Here is a 16704-nt window from a genome sequence, read left to right on the forward strand (position 1 = left end):
AGACAAACCACTTTACGTCCCTAAATCTCAGTTTATTCATCTTTCAGTAAAGATAAAGCTGACATTATTAAACCTGAACAACGGTCATAAGGAAAAAACAAAATCCTATCTAATAAAGAGGGAATATGCTAATTGACCCTCACACCGTTGCAAAGATGGTGGCGTCCACAGCCAATAAGGAGGGAATATGCTAGTTAACTGCCCCACCCTCAAAGATGGTGGCACCCACAGCCACAAGATGGTAGCGCCCAGTCCACTCAGCCCCACTGGGGCACCTGCCTCCAGAGTCCCCTAGTCCCCTCAGCCCCCCAGCCGCCCAGGGCCACCCGAGGCTCAGGTAACCAGGGCCGGCCGAGGTTTGTGCTGCCAGCAGTGGCAGCAGCAGAGGTGTGATGGGGTGTCACCTTCCCCTGATCACCGGGTCACCTCCCACCCCTGAGGGCTCCTGGACCGTGAGAGGGGGCAGGCCAGGCTGAGGGACCCCCCATCCAGTGCATGAATTTTCATGCAATGGGCCTCTAGTAATATATATAAAATACTAAGCATTGTACCTAATACATAACAGGTGCTTAATAAAATTAGTGCATTCTCCCACAGTAGAAAGCAAGCTAATATCAGGTTGAAATTCTCAATTCATTGGACCTAAGTAGACAGCCAAACCAATAAAACACAGCATCAGTTCTGCCACTGAGGGCAGCTCTAAGCCAAGTGGCCCTTAGGAACATTTCGTGACTGCAACTCCCCCAGCTTCTCTCTGACTTCAGCCCGGGGCAGAGTCCTAGATCTTACTTGCCCTACTGCCCAACTCATCGGGCTCCCTCCCCCTGTCCTTACACAGGCTGGAAAGTTCTAAGAGAGACTCAGTTAGGAGAAATCCTTCAACTCTGTGCACATGAACCATGTAGATGACCCTTAGCACTGAGGAGAGGAGAAACTCCAGTAATTTGGCTGCCCTAAAAGTCCATCAATTCTGGCCTCACAGCATATACACAGGAAAGCTTAAAGATATCCATGTAAAACAATCCTATCTAATAAAAGAGAAACATGGTAATTAGCATATGACCGCTACCCTTCCCATTGGCTAATCAGGGTGATATGCAAATTAACTGCCAGCCAAGATGGCGGCCAGCAGCCAGGCAGCTTAAAGCAAACACCAGGCTTGCTTGCTTCAGTGACGGAGGACTCCAACGTTCCCCGCCTGCCGCTGCCAGCCTCTGAGCTGCAACTCTAAGCAACTATGTTACAAATATAGAAGCTAAACAAAACCCCAGAAACCTGCTTTAGTCACCCAGCTTCAGCCAGCAGGATCACAACACTGTTTCAAATACAGAAGGTAAACAAAGGCGAGAACCCTGCTTTCAGCAGCGGAGGCCTAAGAGCTGGAGCCTCAGAGCTAAAGCTGGCCCAGAATTAAAAAAAAAAAAAGAAAAAAAGGAGCAGTTGGGAGCATCAGTAACCCGCCAGCCTGAAAACAGCCATCATCCCCTCATCCAGGCTGGCCAGGCACCCCAGTGGGGACCCCCACCCTGATCCAGGACACCCTTCAGGGCAAACCAGCCAGCCCCCACCCGTGCACCAGGCCACTATCCTATATAGTAAAAGGGTTATATGCCTCCCAGCACCGGGATCCGCGGAGCCGTGAGGCCTCCCGGCACCGGGATCAGCGTGACAGGGGGCAGCGTCCAAACCCCCTGATCAGCCTGCGGCTCTGTGTGTGATAGGGGGTGGGGCCACAACCTCCCTATCCACCCTGCTCTGTTCATGACAGGGGAAGGCGCCCCAACCCCCTGATCAGCCCTGCTCCGTGCCTGATAAGGGGGAGCTCCCCAACCCCCTGATTGCCCTGCGGCTCTGTGTGTGACAGGGTGCGGTGCCCCAACCCCCCCCCCCCCTACGGGCCCTGCTCTGTGTGTGACGGGGTAGAGCCATAACCTCCCCATCGGCCCTGCCCTGAGTGTGACAGTGGCGGCGCCCCAACCCCCTGATCTGCCCTGCTCTGTGTGTGACAGGGGGGAGCTCCCCAACCCCCTGATCGACCCTGCTCTGTGCGTGACAGGGTACGGAGCCCCAACCCCTCTGATGGGCCCTGCTCTGTGAGTGACAGGGGTCAGCGCCCCAACCCCCCGATGGGCCCTGCTTTGTGCGTGACAGGGGGTGGCGCCGCAACCTGCCCATCGACCCTGCCTTGAGTGTGACAGGGGGCGGTGCCCCAACCCCCCAATCAGCCCTACCCTGAGCGTGACTGAGGGTGGCATCGCAACCTCCCGATCCGCCCTGCTCTGTGCATGAGCATGACAGGGGGTGGTGCCCCAACTCCCCAATCGGCCCTGCCCTGAGCCCGACCAGGGGCTGCACCTAGGGATTGGGCCTGCCCTCTGCCACCCGGGAGCAGGCCTAAGCCAGCAGGTCGTTATCTCCCGAGGGGTCCCAGACTGCGAGAGGGCACAGGCCGGGCTGAGGGACCCCCTCCCCCCCCCCCCCGGAGTGCACAAATTTTTGTGCACTGGGCCTCTAGTCAACTATAAAACTTCAAAAAGAAAAACTTCCTTAGTCTTAGGGTGGGAAGGTTTTCTTAAGCAAGACACAGAGTTTGACATATTGGCTTGTATATGCATCTTTTTCCCCTCTGGAAGGATATACAAATCATCTAAGGAGAACAGATGCTGGACAACAGCAGTGAACGTAATATATTTCACAGTATATCTTTTTATAGCTTTTGAATTTTGACCTTGGGACTATATTACCTTTTCATTTTTATTTTTCCCTTTTACTTTTTTATTGTTGACAGTATTATAAATGTCACCCATTTTCCCTTCTTTTGCCCCCCTCTACCCAGCCCCTGCGGCTCCCCAAGCCTTAGCTATGCATATATATTCTTTGGTTAATCTCTTTCTGTCCTTCCCCCCACCAATCCCCACCCCTCTGAGATCTGTCCATCTTTTCCATGCATCCATCCCTCTGGACCAATTTTGTTTGTCAGTTTATTTTGTTCATTAGATTCCACATATAAGTGAAATCATGTGATATTTGTCTTTGTCTGACTAGCTTATTTCACTTAGCATAATAATCTCCAGGCCCATCCATGCTGTCACAAAGGGTAAGAGTTCCTTCTTTTTTTTTTTTTTTAAATATATTTTATTGATTTTTTACAGAGAGGAAGGGAGAGAGATAGGGTCAGAAACATCGATGAGAGAGAAACATCGATCAGCTGCCTCCTGCACACCTCCTACTGGGATGTGCCTGCAACCCAGGTACATGCCCTTGACCGGAACCGAACCTGGGACCTTTCAGTCCACAGGCCGACGCTCTATCCACTGAGCCAAACCGGTTTCGGCTTTTTTTATGGCTGCAGAGTATTCCATTGTGTAAATGTCCCACAGCTTTTTTTATCCACTCATCTACTGATAGGCACTTGGACTGTTTCCAGATCTTGGCTATTGTAAATAATGCTGCTATGAACATAGGGGTGCAAATATTCTTTCTGATTGGTATTTTGGGATTCTTAGGATATACTCCTAGAAGTGGGATTACTGGGTCAAAGGGAAGTTCCATTTTTTACTTTTTTAGAAAAATCCATACTGTTTTCCACCAGTCTGTATTCCTACCAGCAGTGAACTAGGGTTCCCTTTTCTCCACATCGTCACCAGCCCTTGTTTGTTGATTTATTGATGGCAGCCATTCTGATGGGTATAAGGTGATACATCATTGTAGTTTTAATTTGCATCTCTCTGATGATTAGTGACATTGAGCATTTTTTCATGTCTATTGTCCATCTGTATGGCCTCCTTGGAAAAGTGTCTATTCAGGTCCTTTGCCAACTTTTATATTGGATTGTTTGTCTTCCTTTTGTTGGGTTATATGAGTTCTTTATATCTTTTGGAAATTAACTCCTTATCAGATATATCATTGGTTAATATGTTCTCCCATACACTGGGCTCCCTTTTCATTTTGGTGATGGTTCCTTTGGATGTGCAGAAGCTTTTTAGTTTGATGTAGTCCCATTTGTTTATTTTTTCCTTTGTTTCTCTTGCCCTAGGAGATGTATCGGCCTGCTAGATGAGATGTCTGAGATTTTACTGCCTATGTTTTCTTCTAGGTTTTTTATGGTTTCACAACTTATATTTAAGTATTTTATCCATTTTGAATTTATTCTTGTGTATGGTGTAACTTGAAAGTCAGACTTTCTCTAACAGGAAGTAAATGTGTGTGATCTGGCTGCTGGCTTTGACAAGAGCTATCTTTTCCAATTCATTAAATGCACAGCTCCAGCCCTAGCTGGTTTGACTCAGTGGATATAGCGTCAAGGGCACATCCCCAGGTTGCAGGCTCGATCTCCAGTAGGGGGCATGCAGGAGGCAGCCGATCAATGATTCTCTCTCATCATTGATGTTTCTATCTCTCTCTCCCTCTCCCTTTCTCTCTGAAATCACTTAAATGTACAGTTCAAAGATTCTGAAAATATTATTTAAAGCCAGTACACAATACATGCTAGAAAACATATTACTTGGAACCATTTAAACTTATAGTAAAAGAAATGTTAAATTTCAACAAAAATGTGTGAGAGGGTATATAGTTTTCAATATTGTTTTAGGGCATATATAAGCAAAAAAGACTGAAGCCCACTGAACTATGTATGGTATACCCAAATGATGGAGTACTATGCAGCTGTTAAAAAAGAATAAGGCAGCTTTCTATTAATTGATATGATAAAAAATATTCAAGATATATTGTTGGGCTGAAAATGCAAGACATTGAGCTGCTTTTGATAAGAAAGGGGTAAAATAAGTATAAATTCAGATTTGCTTATATTTGCAAAAACAAACACTGGAAAGATTCACAATAAACTATCTCCGATGTTACCTGTGGAGCAGGGGTCTGGATAGACAGAATTTATAACTGTCTTATAAAGCACTTTTTATATTGTATTAATTTCTGAGAAAATGTGAATGCATGTAATTGTGGGGTTTAAAATCTTCACAGGAAAAAAAAATAGATAAAGTTGTAAAACCAGGAACAATATTAAAGATAATCTAGCAGACAAATACTTGCCAGGTAGCAACAACACATCAAACAAAGGTTTTAGTATCTCTAATTTACAAAAAGCTTCTAAAAATTTTAAGATAAAGTTAAGCAACCCTGTATAAAAAAAGTCAAGAATATGAATAGGCGATGCACAGGAGAGGAAACACAAATGGCTGCTAAAAATAAAAAGATGCAAACCTCTACTAATTAACAGGGAAATGCAAATTAAGGCAATAATAGCACACCACATTTTACCTGTCAGATTGGGGGAAAAAAACATAGAATCTGGTAGGAGAGCAAACTAATACAACATGTTTAGAAATCAGTTTGGTAGCATGTATCATTTCTAAAAGCATGGCTTCAACACAGCAATTCTACTTCTAAGACTCTCACCTACTGCACTTGTGCACATATTTCAGTATTCTGTAATAGCAAAAACTGGAGACAATCTAAGTGTCCAGCAAAGAGACTAGTAAGATAAATTATGAGAGTTATAATATAATGTATGTTATACTTTAAAACCACTTAAAAAGACCAGCAGTTTTATATATAGTGACATGAAAGGATGTCCATGATACATTGTTAGGAGGAGAAAATAATTTGTAAAATGATTTGTATTATCCCACTTTTTTGTGAAAATACAAATAGAGCCATACACATTATGCGTACGTATTTCAATGTGCATAGAAAAGGAATTCTGGCAGGATCTATACCAGCCGTGGGCAAACTACGGCCCGCGGGCCGGATTCGGCCCGTTTGAAATGAATAAAACTAAAAAAAAAAAAAGACCGTACCCTTTTATGTAATGATGTTTACTTTGAATTTATATTAGTTCACACAAACACTCCATCCATGCTTTTGTTCCGGCCCTCCGGTCCAGTTTAAGAACCCATTGTGGCCCTCGAGTCAAAAAGTTTACCCACCCCTGATCTATACCAAACTGTTAACAGTGGGTGCCCCTGGAGGTCAGGGAAAGGTTATCAGAGAGTTGTGTTTTATAAAATTTTATGTTATTCTTCTTTTTACCAGAAGCAGTCATTGCTTTGGTAATCTTCAAAGCACTTATGTATTCAAACTGACTGAAGTAGCAGCTCAGAGCTTCTCTGAAAAATGGGTGCTCCCTCAGGGCTAGGACAGCAAATTCCCCCTCCTCCCACTCAGAGGATCTGGAATGTGAGATGGTCTCCATGGGTCGTAATAACCAACTACCAGGTCTTAGGCACCTGTTCACTGGCCAGCAGATGCAGCTCATCCCCCCACTTTGCTGTATCAACAACCACCATCAGAGGGGTGCTCCCTGAATTTAAAGGGGATTCAGTAAAACCCAATTCTTCTTCAGTAAAACCCCATTCATTCCCTTATGGGCCGTTAGACACCTGGGGGACTTTGGTTAGAGACAGCAACTATATTTCATCGCAAATTCCAGTTCTAACCCAGGGGAAGTGATGGTCCTGAGTTTTGTGTTAAATAGTTACTATCTTTTCCCTTGCAGTAATACATACCTTTGAAATGAAGGGGGTGGAGGCAGACTTTGAGGCCACAGGCAGGACAGATGGGAAGACAGTGGCACCAGCAATTAAAGTGCCTGCCAAGACACAGCAGGAAGCGCCAAAACACAGACTGTGAAGTCTGCCATCTCTGCCCTTGTACGGGGGGGCTCTGACTCACTGACACTGAAACTTTCAAATCCACCCTCTCTCCCGACTATGTTGTACTTTGGTTAGAGGAAGCTGAAGGTGGTGAGAGGTGGCTGAGGGTGAAGAACGGTGACAGCTCACTGTGACTGTGTCCTTACGAGCCACGTCTGTTAGAAGACAAGATGAAGAGGTGGAGAGTTGGAGGAAGGGGAAGGAGCCCCCAACAGGTGGAGAGGGGGCCTCCAGCAGCTGCAGTGCAGGCCTGAGGTAAGCCCTGAGCCTGGCTTCCATCTGTCAGGTCTTACTGAGTTCCTTATCCCAAGGATTCAGCAATCACACACATGTAAGAACATGCCTTTCACAATTTTGAAATGTCCAAGTGCCCTGTAAACTGGGAATTCACTCATCTTCCCTATCCCCGCAACCAAAAACAGAAAAGGGGGGGGGGGGGGTGGACACCTTGAAGCTAAAAAAATCTCAGCACTTCACGTGTTGTAACTAAAAACACTCAACAAACAAAGCCAGTCCTTGGGCTCCCTTGGGGAGTAATTGTCTAAGAATGCTTCTTTCCTTTCAGCTGGTGGGAGAGAGACAGACTTGGGAAGGCTGTGCCGAGCTCATCTTGAAAGCATTAATTTTTCCAAACACCCATGTGCAGTTCCTGTGTGGTGCCTGTGCTTTTTCTGAGCGGGTGACAGCAGGCAGTGAGGAGGCTGCTGACGACACCCCTCCAGGCAGGGTCTGCCTGCGGGGGCTTGGAGGAAGTGATCATGGTGAAGCCTTGGGGGAAGGAGGGAACTGGGAAGACAGGGGACAAGGCCCAGAGGCCATGACCGGTCCCTGGGAGGGGCTGCAGAAGCCTTTGAGGACATTGACATGGGGTGGATGACTCCTTTCTAAACCTTTACCCCCTTTCAGGCTCATTCTCTAGGGCAGCGGTCACTAACCTTTCAGACCTCACGGACCACCACCAGTGAGGATCCATAATAATAATGATAATCATAAACACATAGATAGTACTCAATGTGTGGTCTGAGGAAGGGGAAAGAGTTCTGGGGACCACTGGTTGGCAACCGCTGCTCTAGGGAGCAATCAACCAAGATCTTCTGCCTCCCGCACCCTTCACAACCTGTAGCCTGACAACCACACATCCGCGTAGCAACAGGACAGACTGCCCAGTGTTCCTCTTCCCCCCATCCAGGGATGAAAGTCCACGGTAGAGAATACAATCTGGTCATTCATGGTTTCACTGTTCTTTGTTGCTCCAAGTTCATTCTCCTTAGGAGGCCAGGGACTCTCTCCTCTGCAGTCTATTCACAGAGGAACAGGACACAACAAAACCATCCCCTGAGACAAGAAAAAGTCTCATTAGCTGCCTGAGGAAGGCAGACTCAACAATCAGGATGGACCAGAAGCCCTTCGGTCTTTACTAGGCAGTCTACTAGCGGGTTGCTAGCACCAGGGCCTAGCAACCCTCTGGAATCAGGGCCCTCCACACATAGGCTTACGTGCTTTATCACCATCAAGACTTCTATGCCAATTCTACTGATTACTAGGGTGAAACCGGTCACGTTATTTAACCTTTCTTATCTGTAATATTAGGATGATAATAATGGTACTTAAACAAGTTAATAAATGTGAAGGGTGTGGACAGTGCCTGGCACACACTGAGTGCTATCTATGTGTTTATGATTATCATTAATATTATGGGTCCAGCCATCACTGTCCACCCTAAGCCAGCTCTTCCCTTTGGCTACCGCACATGCTCTGCCTGTGCTTTGGAACATGGTTTCCCACCCTGCCTTCTTCTGGTTGATTCTCACGTCTCAAGGAAGCCTTCCCTGATGCACCCGTCACAGCCTGTACTTCCTTGGGATCATATTCTGTTCCAACTGTCTATATGTCTACCTCCTCAACCAGGTCCTGTTCCTTGCTGTATACATATCCTCCGGTGCCTGGCACAGAGAAGGCCCTTTTAAATATGTGTTGAATGAATAAATGAGGACTAGCTGAAGGGCTGCTTTCATTCACTCAGTAAGCATTTCCCAGGTGACTATTCTATGTCATACCCTGGACTATGCCTGGAAATGCATGAAGGAGCAGGACACTCGGGCTGCTCTCCACAACACAGTCTGAACAGCAAAATGTCTGCCTTCTAGCAGCAACTCGAAAAAGAAGATGGAGTGGCCCTGGCCAGTTGGTTGAGGATCATCCTGTGCTCCAAAGGGTTGCAGGTGTGATTCCCAGTCAGGGCACATACCCAAGTTGTAGGTTCAATCCCTGGTCAGGGCACGTGCAGGAAGCAACTGATTTATGTTTCTCTCTCATATCAATGTTTCTCTCTCTCTCTCTCTCTCTCTCTCTCTCACTCTCTCTCTCTCCCCCCCCCCTCGCCTTCTTCCTCTCCCTTCCTCTCTCTCTAAAATCAATAAAAAACATATTCTCAGGTGAGAACTAAAAAAATTTAGTAAAAACAATAAATAAATATAAAGAAGATGGGGTGGGTATAGTCCTGCCCAAGGCAAGAGGTCACCGGGTAGTACCAGAGGAAGAGGTCATAGAGGAATACAGGTTTGCCTGGAGTGGGTCTGTTTAATTAATTAACTTATTTATTTTTATTGATTTTAGAGAAAGAAGAAGGGAGAGGGAGAGAGACATATTGATCACAATCCCCCCATGCACCCCAACCCCAGGGGACTGAATCTGCAACCTGGGTGCCGGGGTCCAACCCCAGCAGGTCCAGGGGTCCCCAAAGGTGTGGACGGAGTCAGCGAAGAAGGAATGACACAGGGACTTCTCCAGCCAGGTTTGGTCCAGGTTTTCCAGCCAGGCTCAGTGTCCAAGTTCCAGTCAGGTTCAATGTCCAGGTTCCAGTCAGGTTCTCCTGCCAATCTCTGTAGTCAGGTTCAGTCCAGGATCCCTTGCCATGTTCTCCCGCTAGGCTCTGTCTCTAGGCTCCGAGGCCAGTCCCTCTCCAGGATCCTCCGGCATGCTCTCTCCAGCGAAGTTCTTCTGTCTCTAGAGAACGTTCTGTGTAGGTTCTGTGCCTAGGCTCTGTCTCTCTTGGTCCTGTCTTCCAAGCCCTGTGTCCTTAGTTCTGTGTTCTGAGTTCTGTGTCATGAGTTCTGAGTTCTGTCTTCTTGATTCTGTTCTAAGTTCTGAGTGTTTCTGTCTTGTTACAACTGTATTTATACCAGTTGATTCAATCCTATCAATCTCTGTTAGGGCGTTTCTTATCTCCATTCCAGGGAGAAAAGATTATGTAGTTTAAGCATGATTGTTCGTAGTTAAAGGGATTAATTACCCACCTGGCACTTAGTTGAGGGGTTTTATTCCCTCCCTAACTTCAGGGGAAAATCCCTACCTGGGGAAAACAACCTTTCTCAGAGACCTTGGTTAAAACACATAGTGCCAAGAAGGTGAGCAAACATATTAAGAACAGTATGCCATATATGCCAGGTCCCTTGAAACAGCAAGCATGGACCGGCTCCCGGCAAATTCCCCCTTTTTTATTTTTTAAAAGCAGGCATTAAAAAGAAAAACCTCAAACGCTCTCTTGTATCCATTTTAAGAGTAGGATTGGCGCTTTCTCCTATTACCTGAGTCCTGATCTATCACTCCAGGGAGAGCTTGCCAATCCTGCACTTTCCCGGGGTGGAAAGGCTGCAGTGGGGTTAAGGATAAGGCTCCTTGGGCCTACCTTCTCCCATGCCTCTACATTTACCTTTCTGGCACCTTTCCTTCCTCAGAAAAGCATGGACATATTTCTTGTATAAAATGTTCCATCTGACTGGGAGTAACCTTAACTCCTCTGCTAGCAAGCATATGTGTTAAAAGATCAATATGGAGTCTTTTTTTCTTTAGACTCAGTATGGCACATCTTCTTAATCTAAAGATCAATACAGAGTCTTTTTTCTTTAGACTCAGTATGGCACATCTTCTCAATCTAAGTTCTGTACTATCCACCTTCTTACCCTATTTATCCTCTATAGGGGGGTCTGTAGCACCCTGGTGGAGTCCTATCCGTCCCGAGTGTGGGGGTTTTCAATGGGGGGGGGGGGGGCTTACCTAGGGGAATCCTTTTCCAGGGGTTCCCAAAGGTGTGGACGGAGTCGGCGAAGACTATCCACCCTTTTCCTATGGTGGAGTCCTATCCATCCCGAGAGTGGGGCTTACCTAGGGGTCCCTGTTCGGGCGCCATATGCCGGGGTCCAACCCCAGCAGGTCCAGGGGTCCCCAAAGGTGTGGACGGAGTCAGCGAAGAAGGAATGACACAGGGACTTCTCCAGCCAGGTTTGGTCCAGGTTTTCCAGCCAGGCTCAGTGTCCAGGTTCCAGTCAGGTTCAATGTCCAGGTTCCAGTCAGGTTCTCCTGCCAATCTCTGTAGTCAGGTTCAGTCCAGGATCCCTTGCCATGTTCTCCCGCTAGGCTCTGTCTCTAGGCTCCGAGGCCAGTCCCTCTCCAGGATCCTCCGGCATGCTCTCTCCAGCGAAGTTCTTCTGTCTCTAGAGAACGTTCTGTGTAGGTTCTGTGCCTAGGCTCTGTCTCTCTTGGTCCTGTCTTCCAAGCCCTGTGTCCTTAGTTCTGTGTTCTGAGTTCTGTGTCATGAGTTCTGAGTTCTGTCTTCTTGATTCTGTTCTAAGTTCTGAGTGTTTCTGTCTTGTTACAACTGTATTTATACCAGTTGATTCAATCCTATCAATCTCTGTTAGGGCGTTTCTTATCTCCATTCCAGGGAGAAAAGATTATGTAGTTTAAGCATGATTGTTCGTAGTTAAAGGGATTAATTACCCACCTGGCACTTAGTTGAGGGGTTTTATTCCCTCCCTAACTTCAGGGGAAAATCCCTACCTGGGGAAAACAACCTTTCTCAGAGACCTTGGTTAAAACACATAGTGCCAAGAAGGTGAGCAAACATATTAAGAACAGTATGCCATATATGCCAGGTCCCTTGAAACAGCAAGCATGGACCGGCTCCCGGCACCTGGGCATGTGTCCCAACCAGGAATCAAACTGGTGAACTTGCGGTGCCTGGGACAACGACGCTCAACCAACTTAGCCACACTGGCTAAGGCGGGTCTGTTTATTTTAAATCAAACAACAAATGCCTTTCATCTAAGATTCTGTTTATCATCCCTGCATGTGAAAACTAAATGTAGCTTTGCATACGCTACGAAAAAGAAAAAGTTGACTCTTCTTTCTAAGGATGGTCTATCTAACACCTACTAGTAAGAGAAACACTGGTCAGTTCATTGCACCCATCCGGTCTGCAACCTGACTTCACCAAACCGTGAGCTCCTGTGGACAGAAATCATAGTTGGTGCATTTTCATATCCCACTCCACTCCACTCCACCGCACAGCGCCCAGAGTAAAGAAACATTGCAGGATGCAAATGGGAACAATTCACTCGGTTTGTATCATTGTATCATTTCTTTCCTTCTGCATTTGCCACTATGTTTATGTTTGTTTTATTAGCTTAGGGAAAAGAAGGGGAAAAAGAAACATTAGGAGTTAAAGGACTATCAGCCATCCTTCCGCTTTCCTCCTCTGAGGCACAGGCTGCACCACCACCACCACCACCACCGCCCCATACAGACGGCTGTGGGATTTTAGAGACCTACTTGGCTGCAACTTTGCCAGAAGCTGTTGATAGCTCAGGCTCACTGAAGGGAAAAAAGGAAACAGAATTTCTACTTATAGTAAGAAAAAGCTGAAGCAACTTTTCCCTTGGCGATTACATCATAGATACTTGAGGTCATGGTTTCCATCCTGGTTGCCCTAAAAACCAGGTAACATAGGATCTTTTCCTCAATGAAAAGTCTGAGCCTGGCCACCTCCAGGAGGGCAAGGATGCTCCCAACCCCATACCGGGGAGTGGAAGGACCGGAGCGCTGCCAACCTCTGCTGCTGCGGCAATGTGGCTGCACCGCTGTGCCAGAGGATCTTCGAAGTCACACACCTCCCTCCTCCATCACTCACCCTGGGACTCTGGTCCCATCATCACTGCTGGTTTGAGGATCATCTGTGGTATATCATGTAACAAATTTCAAAGCCAGATAAAAGTGAGCTGGAAATTATCTGCCCCACCATTTCTATCCCTCTTGTGGAGAAAGCAGAGTAAGCCAGGGAGGCCTGTAACTTGGAAAATGTCCTTTTACCATGCGCGGGAGACAGAAGCTGTGCGGAAAGCCATGTGTGGAGGTGTATGCACACGCAAGGAGGCCTGTGGGTGTGTCTATGGGAACATACCTCCATTCTATTGTACCAGGGGTGGGTAAATTAGCCTAAATAACTGGAAGTATAGCGCTTAGCACTGATCTTGTCATTGAGGCAGCTATGATTCTGCCACCTCAGACACAGACGCCCTAGAGACCAACTGGCTTGGGAACATATAGGTTAGAAGGGTAACTTGGGAACAGTTTATTTTTCCCTGATACCTTTGAGATCAAATGCACTCTTACATGGAGGCACATAAACATCGCTCACTGAAGTGCTATTACAGGACCCGTTTTAAATGACACCTGCCCTGAGGCAGCGTGTGCCCTCCTCATTTTCCTCCCTGACAGGCTGGAGTGGGTGGTCCAGAGAATGTCACAGAGTGCACGTCTGGATTTCTGCTAAACCTCTGACAACTGTCCTCCACAACAGTCCTGCAGAGAAGGTGGTGCAAGTGAACAGGATAAGAGTGTATTTGAGTGCAGGGCCCAAAGCATGTTTATCAGGAGAACCCAGTGAGCTTCAGGTGGAATGCATTCTCCGGTGGTGGCCACAGAGCTCTCCCCGTAACTGTTGAGTTTGACTTTTTAAAATTATGTCCTGCCCTGGCCAGGTAGCTCAGTTGGTCAGTGTTGTCCAATATGCCAAGGTCATGGGTTTGATCCCAGGTCAGGGCACATACAAGAAGCAATCAATGAATAAGTGGAACAACAAATCAAAATTTCTCTCTCTCAAATCAATTAAAAATAATAATAATAAATAAGTAAAATAATTTATTTCCTAAGGACAATATAAAAGACATGCTTATAGTATGGGAAGATGATACAAAACTGGCATAGTGGGTTTAATACTCTAATAGATGATCAATGTGTGGATTTATCTCATCGGATTTCAGCACTAGGTCAAAATTAACTATTTAAACTCTGAAGTCCACATTTTAAAATTAAAAATCTGCAGTCACTTGTGTAGCAATTGCACTCCTTCGTACCTATTTTAGAGAAATGCTTGTGCATGTGCATGCTTGTTCACAAATGTTCCATGTAGCACTGTTTATAATGCTAAAAAATAAAAGCGAAAAACATAAACAGCTCTGGAGGAATTGCTAGGACAGGTATGGAATATCCACAATGAGAAATACTATTCAGAAGATTTTCAAGACGTGTCACTGTATGAATTATGAATAAGAAGTTGCAAAATGATATAAAAAACACGATATGTTAACCTAGCTTATACACACATAAATTTACAAATTTCTACAGATATAGATCTAAACATGTAAACCAATAGAATAGTCTGGAAGGGTCCCTAATATCTGACACCAGGATTTACTCCAGGGAGAAACTACATTGGTATAAAATCAAAAAGCCTTTACCTGTTACATATGAAATTCAGAATGTGTTGGGCTAAGCTTGTGTAATTCTGCTTTCTCTTTAAAGTCTTTCTTTTAGCTTTTACAAAAAGTTCAAAAATATAGGGAAAGGCACACATCTTGGGCTTGCTGTTACCACAAACTTAAGAGTGGTCAACATTGTGGAAATACTACAGAAAGCTACTTCATGCTATGCAGAGTGCATTAAGTTTGGTGTCCAGGTGGCCTGCAACTACCAGTATTATAACACTAAACTGGTCGGTCATGTCAGCAACACTGTTTTGGATCCAATCCTGGCAGCACAATTAGGCAGGGACCTTGGCAAAGTAAAATTCAACTAGAGGAAAGAAATTCCTGTGGGGAATCTGAAGAGCATGGCCTGAAGATAGTGACTGATGGAGCCGTAACTATTTAATCTCAAAACAAGAAGAGTGTGGGGAGACAGACAGGCTTATTATGCAGATGGTACAGTAAACTTATTTGGAGTTTTTCTAGGGGTAAATACTAGGCTTAGTAACTACAAATGATTTTTACTTAAAGATAAATAAAAATAAAAATATTCTAGCTAATAAAGAATAAATGACAACGGAATAGTCTATCAGGCAAGATCATGAGTTCCCTGTCACTGGAGGTATTCAAGTAAGAAATTCTATAGAAAAAGTGATGGATTTCATTAGAAGCAAGTTGTGTAAACTTTAAGATCTTTAACAACTTGGATAGTCTATGATTTCATATATTGGCTGTAAAATCAATTTTTAATCAAACCCCCACCAACTCCAAATCCCACAGGTGACATACTCTGCCACCAGGTGGCAGTAGATGCCTTGGACTCTGGGTCCTCAATGTTACATGTGGTAAAAAAAGAAATTTGTGGTTTCCCAATATTTTTTAAATTAAAAATAGATAACTAAAAGAACAGATGCGTGCACTGGGCCTAAAATCAACCCCTCTCAAAGCAACATTAATATAATTCATAATTTTTCTGATTACTCCATCACAGTGATTCTTAATCACTTGCTTTCCTTTGTGCGTTCCTTTTGTGCAGGGTCTACAAAGAGACCCTTATCTTCTGTGGCCTCCTCTCTCTGGTGTCAAGTTTCCTGACTTACACACAGTTCCAGATCCCTGCGTCTCCTCTTAATGCAAAAATGCCCCCCTGCTTCCTCCGCAGCTGCAGACCACATCTTTCTTCCCAACCCAAGGAGAAGAACCAACAGGGCTGTCAGAGAAACACCCCAGCCATTTCCTGCTCTTAGCTTTCCTGTCCCTTTATCCACACAGCTGAAGCCACAAAACAAGCAAACAACAAACAAAAGCAGAACTGGCGGAGTAGTTGAGTCTCCACACCCTGACAGAGTGAAAGTATATCATTATCCTTTAGTAATTATAAGAGAATAATCTCCCACCCAGCTCTTAAAGAAAAGAGAAACTGCTCTTCAAGCTACAGCTGTAGGGGGGGAGGGGATAGGAGGGGAGAGTGGGGGAAATATTGCTTAAAATTTGAATACAATCAACAACCTTTGTCCCAGTCCCTAGCAACCTAAAACTGTTGGCATTGCCTTGGTTACAGATTACTTCAGAAAACCTGGTTCTCGGAAAGTAATTCTGTCAGAGCTTGTGAGTGAAGAAAAATGAAACAAGGTTTTCTTTAAAATGGAAGACTTAGAGCAGTTTCATCACAATAAACCATGGACCTGAGTCAAGGTCCTACTCATCTTTCTGGTCTCAAGTGAAACACTTCTTCCAGGAAGCCCTCAGGAGCCTAACACGACATTAGCTGCCCCTGCAATATGCACCAGTATCACCGGTACCTGCACAGTCACAGGCCTGCCACAGCCATGCACCTGCCTTGTCACAGCCCAGCACCTGCCCTACCACAGCTCTACACCTGCCTTGCCATAGCCCTGCATCTGCCCAGCCACAGCCCTGCACCTGCCTTACCACCATCCTTACCACATGTACTTCAGTAGCCTCCGTACCAGCCCATTTCCCCATTTCTCTGCAGGATCCATGAAGGCCTGCACTGTATCTGTTTCTTTCACCACTAAATCCCCTCAAGACAGTAGGATTCAATAAATATTCATGAAACTATGATAAACCTACACCTTATCAATTGACTAATTAATGTGGAGCCCAAGTCCAGGCAGCTGTTCCATTGAGGATAATATTCATCCATTCCACAAACATTTCCTGAGTGTCTCTTATGCCAAAATGGTACAGGATGAGTCAAACCCAGGCCCTCCCATCAAAGAGCACACATGGAGGAAGGAAGCCAAGCCAAGGACACAAACACCTAGAGTACAAAGTAGAAAGAACAACACCAGAAAGGATGGCTATTGGAGATGGGAGGACAGAGGCCAAGGCACAGGGATCACCAAGCCGTTCCAAGTGGCTAGAGCTAAGGCTGTGGGACAGGTAATACTGCAGTCACAGGCTGAAGGTCCTTGAATAATACCTGT

General features: G+C 45.6%; 1 protein-coding gene across 19 annotated transcripts in view; it reads right to left on the bottom strand.

The window, feature by feature from the left end:
* Window positions 1-16704, bottom strand: part of KALRN (kalirin RhoGEF kinase) — a 646808-nt gene that overhangs the window by 583911 nt on the left and 46193 nt on the right. The gene's annotated exons all lie outside the window — the stretch shown is intronic.

Source organism: Myotis daubentonii, chromosome 3 (genome assembly GCF_963259705.1).
Source record: "Myotis daubentonii chromosome 3, mMyoDau2.1, whole genome shotgun sequence".
Lineage (NCBI taxonomy): Eukaryota > Metazoa > Chordata > Mammalia > Chiroptera > Vespertilionidae > Myotis > Myotis daubentonii.